The 12,581-nt window shown below is 46.4% G+C and overlaps 5 non-coding genes and 1 pseudogene across 5 annotated transcripts; all 6 read right to left on the bottom strand.

Annotated features, from left to right (window-relative positions):
• Positions 1-940: 940 nt before the first annotated feature.
• Positions 941-1,132, bottom strand: LOC130345173 (U2 spliceosomal RNA). Its single transcript, XR_008883926.1, has one exon. It is a non-coding gene; the product is annotated as a U2 spliceosomal RNA (small nuclear RNA).
• Positions 1,133-1,824: 692 nt separating this feature from the next.
• Positions 1,825-1,984, bottom strand: LOC130345184 (U2 spliceosomal RNA; annotated as a pseudogene).
• Positions 1,985-4,074: 2,090 nt separating this feature from the next.
• LOC130345225 (U2 spliceosomal RNA) lies at positions 4,075-4,265 on the bottom strand. Its single transcript, XR_008883966.1, has one exon. It is a non-coding gene; the product is annotated as a U2 spliceosomal RNA (small nuclear RNA).
• Positions 4,266-6,342: 2,077 nt separating this feature from the next.
• LOC130345221 (U2 spliceosomal RNA) lies at positions 6,343-6,533 on the bottom strand. The gene has a single exon (XR_008883963.1). It is a non-coding gene; the product is annotated as a U2 spliceosomal RNA (small nuclear RNA).
• Positions 6,534-8,620: 2,087 nt separating this feature from the next.
• LOC130345224 (U2 spliceosomal RNA) lies at positions 8,621-8,811 on the bottom strand. Its single transcript, XR_008883965.1, has one exon. It is a non-coding gene; the product is annotated as a U2 spliceosomal RNA (small nuclear RNA).
• Positions 8,812-10,903: 2,092 nt separating this feature from the next.
• LOC130345222 (U2 spliceosomal RNA) lies at positions 10,904-11,094 on the bottom strand. The gene has a single exon (XR_008883964.1). It is a non-coding gene; the product is annotated as a U2 spliceosomal RNA (small nuclear RNA).
• Between the last annotated feature and the right edge of the window lie 1,487 nt (positions 11,095-12,581).

The raw sequence follows: 12,581 nt of genomic DNA, 5'->3' as shown, positions 1-12,581 counted from the left end.
TACTGATTTTTCCTGTCTGAATTTGTCGCACAGAAAGTTGCAGGCCAAATATGTGTGACATTTCTGCGACTTTAGCTTCTAGAGCATTTTTACAACATTATACATAGGTGCTGAATACATAAAAAGCGACTGTTCAGCGACAGACAAGTCGCATCGGCTGAAAGTAGGCCAGAATGTCAGTCCATGTTGGAGCAGGTTTAGATACAGTCTAAAGTATAGATCTCAAAGTCTGTGCACAGAATTTAGCAAGGGCCTCGCACCTTCTGATGCATCAGGTAGGTGCACAATAGCATAGCCTAACCCTCTGTACTTTGGTCTATATTGATGCGGGACATAGACAGCCAGCTGATGACCAATCCATTAGTGCAATGGATGGCTGGAAGCATTTGTCTTTGCCTTTGCAATACCACAGAAGCAATGCATGGTCAATGTACAGCAATGACACACCTGTGTGAACAGCCAGGAGACCCCCTTTCCCCCCCCCCCATGTTATGTTACATAGTTACATAGTTAGTACGGTCGAAAAAAGACATATGTCCATCAAGTTCAACCAGGGAATTAAGGGGTAGGGGTGTGGCGCGATATTGGGGAAGGGATGAGATTTTATATTTCTTCATAAGCATTAATCTTATTTTGTCAATTAGGAACATTCAGCACCCACCCGCTATCAAGGCAGCTGCCTATCATGTCATGCCCTACCTGCACAGGTGTGCTGGCTACTCAAATGATCCAATTAAGGAGGCCATTTAGTCAGCAGCAGCAGAAGTCCTGTGCCTGGACGCTCCAACAGCGGCCAGACACAAGCAGAAGCAGAAGCAGCAGCAGCACCACCTTTTGTTTTTTGGCTGCAGCAGCAGCAAGGCCCACAGGGCTGGCTAGCTGGCTAGCCAGCAAGCAGGTAGCAATGAAAGTAGGAATCTTTCTTTTTAACCCTGTAAGGGGGTGGTGCACTGTACCCGAAGATACTGCCATATCGGGTCAATGCATAGGGCGACGGAAGCAAGCTTCGAAATTGGCCCCCGTTCTCAAAAATCCATTTAATATATGGTCCCCAGATAGGGGACGTATCAGATATTAAACTGATAAGAACAGATTTTTTTTTTTTTTTTTTTTTTTTTTATCTAAAGCCGAGGAACGTGCTTTCGATTCACCCAAAGTGCAAGAAAAAGTGCAAACGTGTTACACTAAAAAAACGTGCACAAAGGATGCGGTCTATCGCAAGCCCTTCTCCGATAGGAGAGAGGCCCCCCAACAAACCTTACCCTTCGCCTCCGGACCAAAAGGTACCTGCGAGGTTCCAGGTTCGATGTCCCTTTTCGCCGAAGCTACTAGGGGACCACAAATGCTCCCGGCATCCCCCTTGGCGTTAGCCAAGGTATCTGCCCGCAGAGCCGATTACGGTAGGTACCCTGCCAAAGCAGGAGTACCCGGGGTGTTTGCAGGGAGGTGCGGAACCTAATGGCCACACACACCTCCCCTAGACCGCCAGGAGGGACACCCAGAAGGGCTACCGCATCCTGACAAATCCTGTGAACACACAACACGCAAAAAGTGACACAGTGAGACAAAAAAGAAATAAATAAGTGAATGTGTGCAGATATACTGCCCGGACATCCGGCCGGATCTATAAAAATTTCTCTGATCCTAGCCAGAAGGCCGGGAATCAAGAGGTGAGTGCCACAAGGTGAAGAGATTATGGTGCCCGTGCTTCAACTCAGTGAGCCTATTCTCCCAGTGAGTTTCGGCACCTCGGGGTCACCACTCCCCGAGGCACAAAGTACCTCGGCTCTAGACCCTCTCAGCCTCATGGCGAGACCCGGAGGGAACAGGTCACATCGGGGCAGCCGTCGAGCTGATTCCTCAGAACCAGCCCCGGAAAGCCCTGGTACACCTGCATCCTCCATGCAGCACCCATCCCCACCAGCATGAAAACTGATAAGAACAGATACTACACTTGATCTTAGCCAAAAGGCCGAGAAGCGATAACCGTGAAAGGGGCGGGCCCAACAAGGTGCCCTTCATGGGCACTATCACTGCTTGCTGTCAGGGAGGCTGCCAGACAATTTTCCATGCACACTCTGGGCTGGGGGGCAGTCAACCACCAGTACACACAGCAGAACCTAAACCCATACCATTATTGCTAAGCAGCAAGACAGGGGCCCATTGCACTCCCACGGGGCCTTTTTAAATGCAATCCATAACCCGGATTTGCCAGGAACCCTTCTTACTCCTCCTACTTGCATGTGACACTGGGCTTAGGATCTGCATAGGAAACACACACACAAGCACACACCTACCTTTGTTGCCTGCAGATGCCTCCTTGGCTGTCCCCAAACGGTATCAAACCAACACCCACGGGAAGCTGTAAGCATAGAGGACATGCCTGCACCCCATTGGACTTACCTGTGTGGGTTAAACCCGGGTTATTTGACAACCTATGGCGGTGATGGTTCTGCTCAGGCAGAGCAGTGCTGATGCTCCTCATAAAGCTGTCGCTGCTGTGAAGGTTCTAGGTGACATCACAAATCCCTATGGTTACATACACAACAAAGCTGGGTTGTTCTTGTTTACACTCTGCAAGACCTGTGGAAGTGAGTGACATCATAGCACTGTAGTTCTGAGGGTTCTAGATGGATGCAACAATCTCCTGTTGCTTCTATGAAGGCCATAATAGACGACATCACCAAACAGCTCCATAGTCACATACACAGCAAAGGAGAGATGTTGTTTACACCTAGTGATGTCAGTGGTATTGAGTGACATCACAGCACAGTGCTAAGGCTCCTGGGCCTGGACACAGCAGCGGCTGCAATATCTCAACGGAGAATACGTTTATATACATGTGTGTGTGTGCGCGTATATATATATATATATATATATATATATATATATATATATATTTCTCCGCCGAAATCACTTTTAAACCCATTTCCACCTTTTTTTCCCTTCTCTTCCTCTTACTTTTTTTTCACGTTTTTTTACGTTTTTCTCCTTTTCGCCTCTTTTCTGGGCGTATTATTCTTCTTTTTCTTCTTTTTTTTCGTCTAATGCATACCCCATCAGTGCAGCAATGCTTATTCAATACCGCCAGCAGATGGAGACACTGGGGGATAATTTTCTAAGGATTTATACTGATTTTTCCTGTCTGAATTTGTCGCACAGAAAGTTGCAGGCCAAATATGTGTGACATTTCTGCGACTTTAGCTTCTAGAGCATTTTTACAACATTATACATAGGTGCTGAATACATAAAAAGCGACTGTTCAGCGACAGACAAGTCGCATCGGCTGAAAGTAGGCCAGAATGTCAGTCCATGTTGGAGCAGGTTTAGATACAGTCTAAAGTATAGATCTCAAAGTCTGTGCACAGAATTTAGCAAGGGCCTCGCACCTTCTGATGCATCAGGTAGGTGCACAATAGCATAGCCTAACCCTCTGTACTTTGGTCTATATTGATGCGGGACATAGACAGCCAGCTGATGACCAATCCATTAGTGCAATGGATGGCTGGAAGCATTTGTCTTTGCCTTTGCAATACCACAGAAGCAATGCATGGTCAATGTACAGCAATGACACACCTGTGTGAACAGCCAGGAGACCCCCCCCCCCCCCCATGTTATGTTACATAGTTACATAGTTAGTACGGTCGAAAAAAGACATATGTCCATCAAGTTCAACCAGGGAATTAAGGGGTAGGGGTGTGGCGCGATATTGGGGAAGGGATGAGATTTTATATTTCTTCATAAGCATTAATCTTATTTTGTCAATTAGGAACATTCAGCACCCACCCGCTATCAAGGCAGCTGCCTATCATGTCATGCCCTACCTGCACAGGTGTGCTGGCTACTCAAATGATCCAATTAAGGAGGCCATTTAGTCAGCAGCAGCAGAAGTCCTGTGCCTGGACGCTCCAACAGCGGCCAGACACAAGCAGAAGCAGAAGCAGCAGAAGCAGCAGCAGCACCACCTTTTGTTTTTTGGCTGCAGCAGCAGCAAGGCCCACAGGGCTGGCTAGCTGGCTAGCCAGCAAGCAGGTAGCAATGAAAGTAGGAATCTTTCTTTTTAACCCTGTAAGGGGGTGGTGCACTGTACCCGAAGATACTGCCATATCGGGTCAATGCATAGGGCGACGGAAGCAAGCTTCGAAATCGGCCCCCGTTCTCAAAAATCCATTTAATATATGGTCCCCAGATAGGGGACGTATCAGATATTAAACTGATAAGAACAGATACTACACTTGATCTTAGCCAAAAGGCCGAGAAGCGATAACCGTGAAAGGGGCGGGCCCAACAAGGTGCCCTTCATGGGCACTATCACTGCTTGCTGTCAGGGAGGCTGCCAGACAATTTTCCATGCACACTCTGGGCTGGGGGGCAGTCAACCACCAGTACACACAGCAGAACCTAAACCCATACCATTATTGCTAAGCAGCAAGACAGGGGCCCATTGCACTCCCACGGGGCCTTTTTAAATGCAATCCATAACCCGGATTTGCCAGGAACCCTTCTTACTCCTCCTACTTGCATGTGACACTGGGCTTAGGATCTGCATAGGAAACACACACACAAGCACACACCTACCTTTGTTGCCTGCAGATGCCTCCTTGGCTGTCCCCAAACGGTATCAAACCAACACCCACGGGAAGCTGTAAGCATAGAGGACATGCCTGCACCCCATTGGACTTACCTGTGTGGGTTAAACCCGGGTTATTTGACAACCTATGGCGGTGATGGTTCTGCTCAGGCAGAGCAGTGCTGATGCTCCTCATAAAGCTGTCGCTGCTGTGAAGGTTCTAGGTGACATCACAAATCCCTATGGTTACATACACAACAAAGCTGGGTTGTTGTTGTTTACACTCTGCAAGGCCTGTGGAAGTGAGTGACATCATAGCACTGTAGTTCTGAGGGTTCTAGATGGATGCAACAATCTCCTGTTGCTTCTATGAAGGCCATAATAGACGACATCACCAAACAGCTCCATAGTCACATACACAGCAAAGGAGAGATGTTGTTTACACCTAGTGATGTCAGTGGTATTGAGTGACATCACAGCACAGTGCTAAGGCTCCTGGGCCTGGACACAGCAGCGGCTGCAATATCTCAACGGAGAATACGTTTATATATATGTGTGTGTGTGCGCGTATATATATATATATATATATATATATATATATATATTTCTCCGCCGAAATCACTTTTAAACCCATTTCCACCTTTTTTTCCCTTCTCTTCCTCTTACTTTTTTTTCACGTTTTTTTACGTTTTTCTCCTTTTCGCCTCTTTTCTGGGCGTATTATTCTTCTTTTTCTTCTTTTTTTTCGTCTAATGCATACCCCATCAGTGCAGCAATGCTTATTCAATACCGCCAGCAGATGGAGACACTGGGGGATAATTTTCTAAGGATTTATACTGATTTTTCCTGTCTGAATTTGTCGCACAGAAAGTTGCAGGCCAAATATGTGTGACATTTCTGCGACTTTAGCTTCTAGAGCATTTTTACAACATTATACATAGGTGATGAATACATAAAAAGCGACTGTTCAGCGACAGACAAGTCGCATCGGCTGAAAGTAGGCCAGAATGTCAGTCCATGTTGGAGCAGGTTTAGATACAGTCTAAAGTATAGATCTCAAAGTCTGTGCACAGAATTTAGCAAGGGCCTCGCACCTTCTGATGCATCAGGTAGGTGCACAATAGCATAGCCTAACCCTCTGTACTTTGGTCTATATTGATGCGGGACATAGACAGCCAGCTGATGACCAATCCATTAGTGCAATGGATGGCTGGAAGCATTTGTCTTTGCCTTTGCAATACCACAGAAGCAATGCATGGTCAATGTACAGCAATGACACACCTGTGTGAACAGCCAGGAGACCCCCCCCCCCCCCCCCATGTTATGTTACATAGTTACATAGTTAGTACGGTCGAAAAAAGACATATGTCCATCAAGTTCAACCAGGGAATTAAGGGGTAGGGGTGTGGCGCGATATTGGGGAAGGGATGAGATTTTATATTTCTTCATAAGCATTAATCTTATTTTGTCAATTAGGAACATTCAGCACCCACCCGCTATCAAGGCAGCTGCCTATCATGTCATGCCCTACCTGCACAGGTGTGCTGGCTACTCAAATGATCCAATTAAGGAGGCCATTTAGTCAGCAGCAGCAGAAGTCCTGTGCCTGGACGCTCCAACAGCGGCCAGACACAAGCAGAAGCAGAAGCAGCAGCAGCACCACCTTTTGTTTTTTGGCTGCAGCAGCAGCAAGGCCCACAGGGCTGGCTAGCTGGCTAGCCAGCAAGCAGGTAGCAATGAAAGTAGGAATCTTTCTTTTTAACCCTGTAAGGGGGTGGTGCACTGTACCCGAAGATACTGCCATATCGGGTCAATGCATAGGGCGACGGAAGCAAGCTTCGAAATTGGCCCCCGTTCTCAAAAATCCATTTAATATATGGTCCCCAGATAGGGGACGTATCAGATATTAAACTGATAAGAACAGATACTACACTTGATCTTAGCCAAAAGGCCGAGAAGCGATAACCGTGAAAGGGGCGGGCCCAACAAGGTGCCCTTCATGGGCACTATCACTGCTTGCTGTCAGGGAGGCTGCCAGACAATTTTCCATGCACACTCTGGGCTGGGGGGCAGTCAACCACCAGTACACACAGCAGAACCTAAACCCATACCATTATTGCTAAGCAGCAAGACAGGGGCCCATTGCACTCCCACGGGGCCTTTTTAAATGCAATCCATAACCCGGATTTGCCAGGAACCCTTCTTACTCCTCCTACTTGCATGTGACACTGGGCTTAGGATCTGCATAGGAAACACACACACAAGCACACACCTACCTTTGTTGCCTGCAGATGCCTCCTTGGCTGTCCCCAAACGGTATCAAACCAACACCCACGGGAAGCTGTAAGCATAGAGGACATGCCTGCACCCCATTGGACTTACCTGTGTGGGTTAAACCCGGGTTATTTGACAACCTATGGCGGTGATGGTTCTGCTCAGGCAGAGCAGTGCTGATGCTCCTCATAAAGCTGTCGCTGCTGTGAAGGTTCTAGGTGACATCACAAATCCCTATGGTTACATACACAACAAAGCTGGGTTGTTGTTGTTTACACTCTGCAAGGCCTGTGGAAGTGAGTGACATCATAGCACTGTAGTTCTGAGGGTTCTAGATGGATGCAACAATCTCCTGTTGCTTCTATGAAGGCCATAATAGACGACATTACCAAACAGCTCATAGTCACATACACAGCAAAGGAGAGATGTTGTTTACACCTAGTGATGTCAGTGGTATTGAGTGACATCACAGCACAGTGCTAAGGCTCCTGGGCCTGGACACAGCAGCGGCTGCAATATCTCAACGGAGAATACGTTTATATATATGTGTGTGTGTGCGCGTATATATATATATATATATATATATATATATATATATATTTCTCCGCCGAAATCACTTTTAAACCCATTTCCACCTTTTTTTCCCTTCTCTTCCTCTTACTTTTTTTTCACGTTTTTTTACGTTTTTCTCCTTTTCGCCTCTTTTCTGGGCGTATTATTCTTCTTTTTCTTCTTTTTTTTCGTCTAATGCATACCCCATCAGTGCAGCAATGCTTATTCAATACCGCCAGCAGATGGAGACACTGGGGGATAATTTTCTAAGGATTTATACTGATTTTTCCTGTCTGAATTTGTCGCACAGAAAGTTGCAGGCCAAATATGTGTGACATTTCTGCGACTTTAGCTTCTAGAGCATTTTTACAACATTATACATAGGTGCTGAATACATAAAAAGCGACTGTTCAGCGACAGACAAGTCGCATCGGCTGAAAGTAGGCCAGAATGTCAGTCCATGTTGGAGCAGGTTTAGATACAGTCTAAAGTATAGATCTCAAAGTCTGTGCACAGAATTTAGCAAGGGCCTCGCACCTTCTGATGCATCAGGTAGGTGCACAATAGCATAGCCTAACCCTCTGTACTTTGGTCTATATTGATGCGGGACATAGACAGCCAGCTGATGACCAATCCATTAGTGCAATGGATGGCTGGAAGCATTTGTCTTTGCCTTTGCAATACCACAGAAGCAATGCATGGTCAATGTACAGCAATGACACACCTGTGTGAACAGCCAGGAGACCCCCCCCCCCCCCCCCATGTTATGTTACATAGTTACATAGTTAGTACGGTCGAAAAAAGACATATGTCCATCAAGTTCAACCAGGGAATTAAGGGGTAGGGGTGTGGCGCGATATTGGGGAAGGGATGAGATTTTATATTTCTTCATAAGCATTAATCTTATTTTGTCAATTAGGAACATTCAGCACCCACCCGCTATCAAGGCAGCTGCCTATCATGTCATGCCCTACCTGCACAGGTGTGCTGGCTACTCAAATGATCCAATTAAGGAGGCCATTTAGTCAGCAGCAGCAGAAGTCCTGTGCCTGGACGCTCCAACAGCGGCCAGACACAAGCAGAAGCAGAAGCAGCAGAAGCAGCAGCAGCACCACCTTTTGTTTTTTGGCTGCAGCAGCAGCAAGGCCCACAGGGCTGGCTAGCTGGCTAGCCAGCAAGCAGGTAGCAATGAAAGTAGGAATCTTTCTTTTTAACCCTGTAAGGGGGTGGTGCACTGTACCCGAAGATACTGCCATATCGGGTCAATGCATAGGGCGACGGAAGCAAGCTTCGAAATCGGCCCCCGTTCTCAAAAATCCATTTAATATATGGTCCCCAGATAGGGGACGTATCAGATATTAAACTGATAAGAACAGATACTACACTTGATCTTAGCCAAAAGGCCGAGAAGCGATAACCGTGAAAGGGGCGGGCCCAACAAGGTGCCCTTCATGGGCACTATCACTGCTTGCTGTCAGGGAGGCTGCCAGACAATTTTCCATGCACACTCTGGGCTGGGGGGCAGTCAACCACCAGTACACACAGCAGAACCTAAACCCATACCATTATTGCTAAGCAGCAAGACAGGGGCCCATTGCACTCCCACGGGGCCTTTTTAAATGCAATCCATAACCCGGATTTGCCAGGAACCCTTCTTACTCCTCCTACTTGCATGTGACACTGGGCTTAGGATCTGCATAGGAAACACACACACAAGCACACACCTACCTTTGTTGCCTGCAGATGCCTCCTTGGCTGTCCCCAAACGGTATCAAACCAACACCCACGGGAAGCTGTAAGCATAGAGGACATGCCTGCACCCCATTGGACTTACCTGTGTGGGTTAAACCCGGGTTATTTGACAACCTATGGCGGTGATGGTTCTGCTCAGGCAGAGCAGTGCTGATGCTCCTCATAAAGCTGTCGCTGCTGTGAAGGTTCTAGGTGACATCACAAATCCCTATGGTTACATACACAACAAAGCTGGGTTGTTGTTGTTTACACTCTGCAAGGCCTGTGGAAGTGAGTGACATCATAGCACTGTATTTCTGAGGGTTCTAGATGGATGCAACAATCTCCTGTTGCTTCTATGAAGGCCATAATAGACGACATCACCAAACAGCTCCATAGTCACATACACAGCAAAGGAGAGATGTTGTTTACACCTAGTGATGTCAGTGGTATTGAGTGACATCACAGCACAGTGCTAAGGCTCCTGGGCCTGGACACAGCAGCGGCTGCAATATCTCAACGGAGAATACGTTTATATATATGTGTGTGTGTGCGCGTATATATATATATATATATATATATATATATATATATATATTTCTCCGCCGAAATCACTTTTAAACCCATTTCCACCTTTTTTTCCCTTCTCTTCCTCTTACTTTTTTTTCACGTTTTTTTACGTTTTTCTCCTTTTCGCCTCTTTTCTGGGCGTATTATTCTTCTTTTTCTTCTTTTTTTTCGTCTAATGCATACCCCATCAGTGCAGCAATGCTTATTCAATACCGCCAGCAGATGGAGACACTGGGGGATAATTTTCTAAGGATTTATACTGATTTTTCCTGTCTGAATTTGTCGCACAGAAAGTTGCAGGCCAAATATGTGTGACATTTCTGCGACTTTAGCTTCTAGAGCATTTTTACAACATTATACATAGGTGCTGAATACATAAAAAGCGACTGTTCAGCGACAGACAAGTCGCATCGGCTGAAAGTAGGCCAGAATGTCAGTCCATGTTGGAGCAGGTTTAGATACAGTCTAAAGTATAGATCTCAAAGTCTGTGCACAGAATTTAGCAAGGGCCTCGCACCTTCTGATGCATCAGGTAGGTGCACAATAGCATAGCCTAACCCTCTGTACTTTGGTCTATATTGATGCGGGACATAGACAGCCAGCTGATGACCAATCCATTAGTGCAATGGATGGCTGGAAGCATTTGTCTTTGCCTTTGCAATACCACAGAAGCAATGCATGGTCAATGTACAGCAATGACACACCTGTGTGAACAGCCAGGAGACCACCCCCCCCCCCCCCCCATGTTATGTTACATAGTTACATAGTTAGTACGGTCGAAAAAAGACATATGTCCATCAAGTTCAACCAGGGAATTAAGGGGTAGGGGTGTGGCGCGATATTGGGGAAGGGATGAGATTTTATATTTCTTCATAAGCATTAATCTTATTTTGTCAATTAGGAACATTCAGCACCCACCCGCTATCAAGGCAGCTGCCTATCATGTCATGCCCTACCTGCACAGGTGTGCTGGCTACTCAAATGATCCAATTAAGGAGGCCATTTAGTCAGCAGCAGCAGAAGTCCTGTGCCTGGACGCTCCAACAGCAGCCAGACACAAGCAGAAGCAGAAGCAGCAGAAGCAGCAGCAGCACCACCTTTTGTTTTTTGGCTGCAGCAGCAGCAAGGCCCACAGGGTTGGCTAGCTGGCTAGCCAGCAAGCAGGTAGCAATGAAAGTAGGAATCTTTCTTTTTAACCCTGTAAGGGGGTGGTGCACTGTACCCGAAGATACTGCCATATCGGGTCAATGCATAGGGCGACGGAAGCAAGCTTCGAAATCGGCCCCCGTTCTCAAAAATCCATTTAATATATGGTCCCCAGATAGGGGACGTATCAGATATTAAACTGATAAGAACAGATACTACACTTGATCTTAGCCAAAAGGCCGAGAAGCGATAACCGTGAAAGGGGCGGGCCCAACAAGGTGCCCTTCATGGGCACTATCACTGCTTGCTGTCAGGGAGGCTGCCAGACAATTTTCCATGCACACTCTGGGCTGGGGGGCAGTCAACCACCAGTACACACAGCAGAACCTAAACCCATACCATTATTGCTAAGCAGCAAGACAGGGGCCCATTGCACTCCCATGGGGCCTTTTTAAATGCAATCCATAACCCGGATTTGCCAGGAACCCTTCTTACTCCTCCTACTTGCATGTGACACTGGGCTTAGGATCTGCATAGGAAACACACACACAAGCACACACCTACCTTTGTTGCCTGCAGATGCCTCCTTGGCTGTCCCCAAACGGTATCAAACCAACACCCACGGGAAGCTGTAAGCATAGAGGACATGCCTGCACCCCATTGGACTTACCTGTGTGGGTTTAACCCGGGTTATTTGACAACCTATGGCGGTGATGGTTCTGCTCAGGCAGAGCAGTGCTGATGCTCCTCATAAAGCTGTCGCTGCTGTGAAGGTTCTAGGTGACATCACAAATCCCTATGGTTACATACACAACAAAGCTGGGTTGTTGTTGTTTACACTCTGCAAGGCCTGTGGAAGTGAGTGACATCATAGCACTGTAGTTCTGAGGGTTCTAGATGGATGCAACAATCTCCTGTTGCTTCTATGAAGGCCATAATAGACGACATCACCAAACAGCTCCATAGTCACATACACAGCAAAGGAGAGATGTTGTTTACACCTAGTGATGTCACTGGTTTTGAGTGACATCACAGCACAGTGCTAAGGCTCCTGGGCCTGGACACAGCAGCGGCTGCAATATCTCAACGGAGAATACGTTTATATATATGTGTGTGTGTGCGCGTATATATATATATATCTATATATATATATATATATATATATATATATATATATATATATTTCTCCGCCGAAATCACTTTTAAACCCATTTCCACCTTTTTTTCCCTTCTCTTCCTCTTACTTTTTTTTCACGTTTTTTTACGTTTTTCTCCTTTTCGCCTCTTTTCTGGGCGTATTATTCTTCTTTTTCTTCTTTTTTTTCGTCTAATGCATACCCCATCAGTGCAGCAATGCTTATTCAATACCGCCAGCAGATGGAGACACTGGGGGATAATTTTCTAAGGATTTATACTGATTTTTCCTGTCTGAATTTGTCGCACAGAAAGTTGCAGGCCAAATATGTGTGACATTTCTGCGACTTTAGCTTCTAGAGCATTTTTACAACATTATACATAGGTGCTGAATACATAAAAAGCGACTGTTCAGCGACAGACAAGTCGCATCGGCTGAAAGTAGGCCAGAATGTCAGTCCATGTTGGAGCAGGTTTAGATACAGTCTAAAGTATAGATCTCAAAGTCTGTGCACAGAATTTAGCAAGGGCCTCGCACCTTCTGATGCATCAGGTAGGTGCACAATAGCATAGCCTAACCCTCTGTACTTTGGTCTATATTGAT

Source organism: Hyla sarda, unplaced genomic scaffold, assembly GCF_029499605.1.
Source record: "Hyla sarda isolate aHylSar1 unplaced genomic scaffold, aHylSar1.hap1 scaffold_747, whole genome shotgun sequence".
NCBI classification, from domain to species: Eukaryota; Metazoa; Chordata; class Amphibia; order Anura; family Hylidae; genus Hyla; species Hyla sarda.
This window is presented reverse-complemented; position numbering and strand designations above follow the sequence as displayed.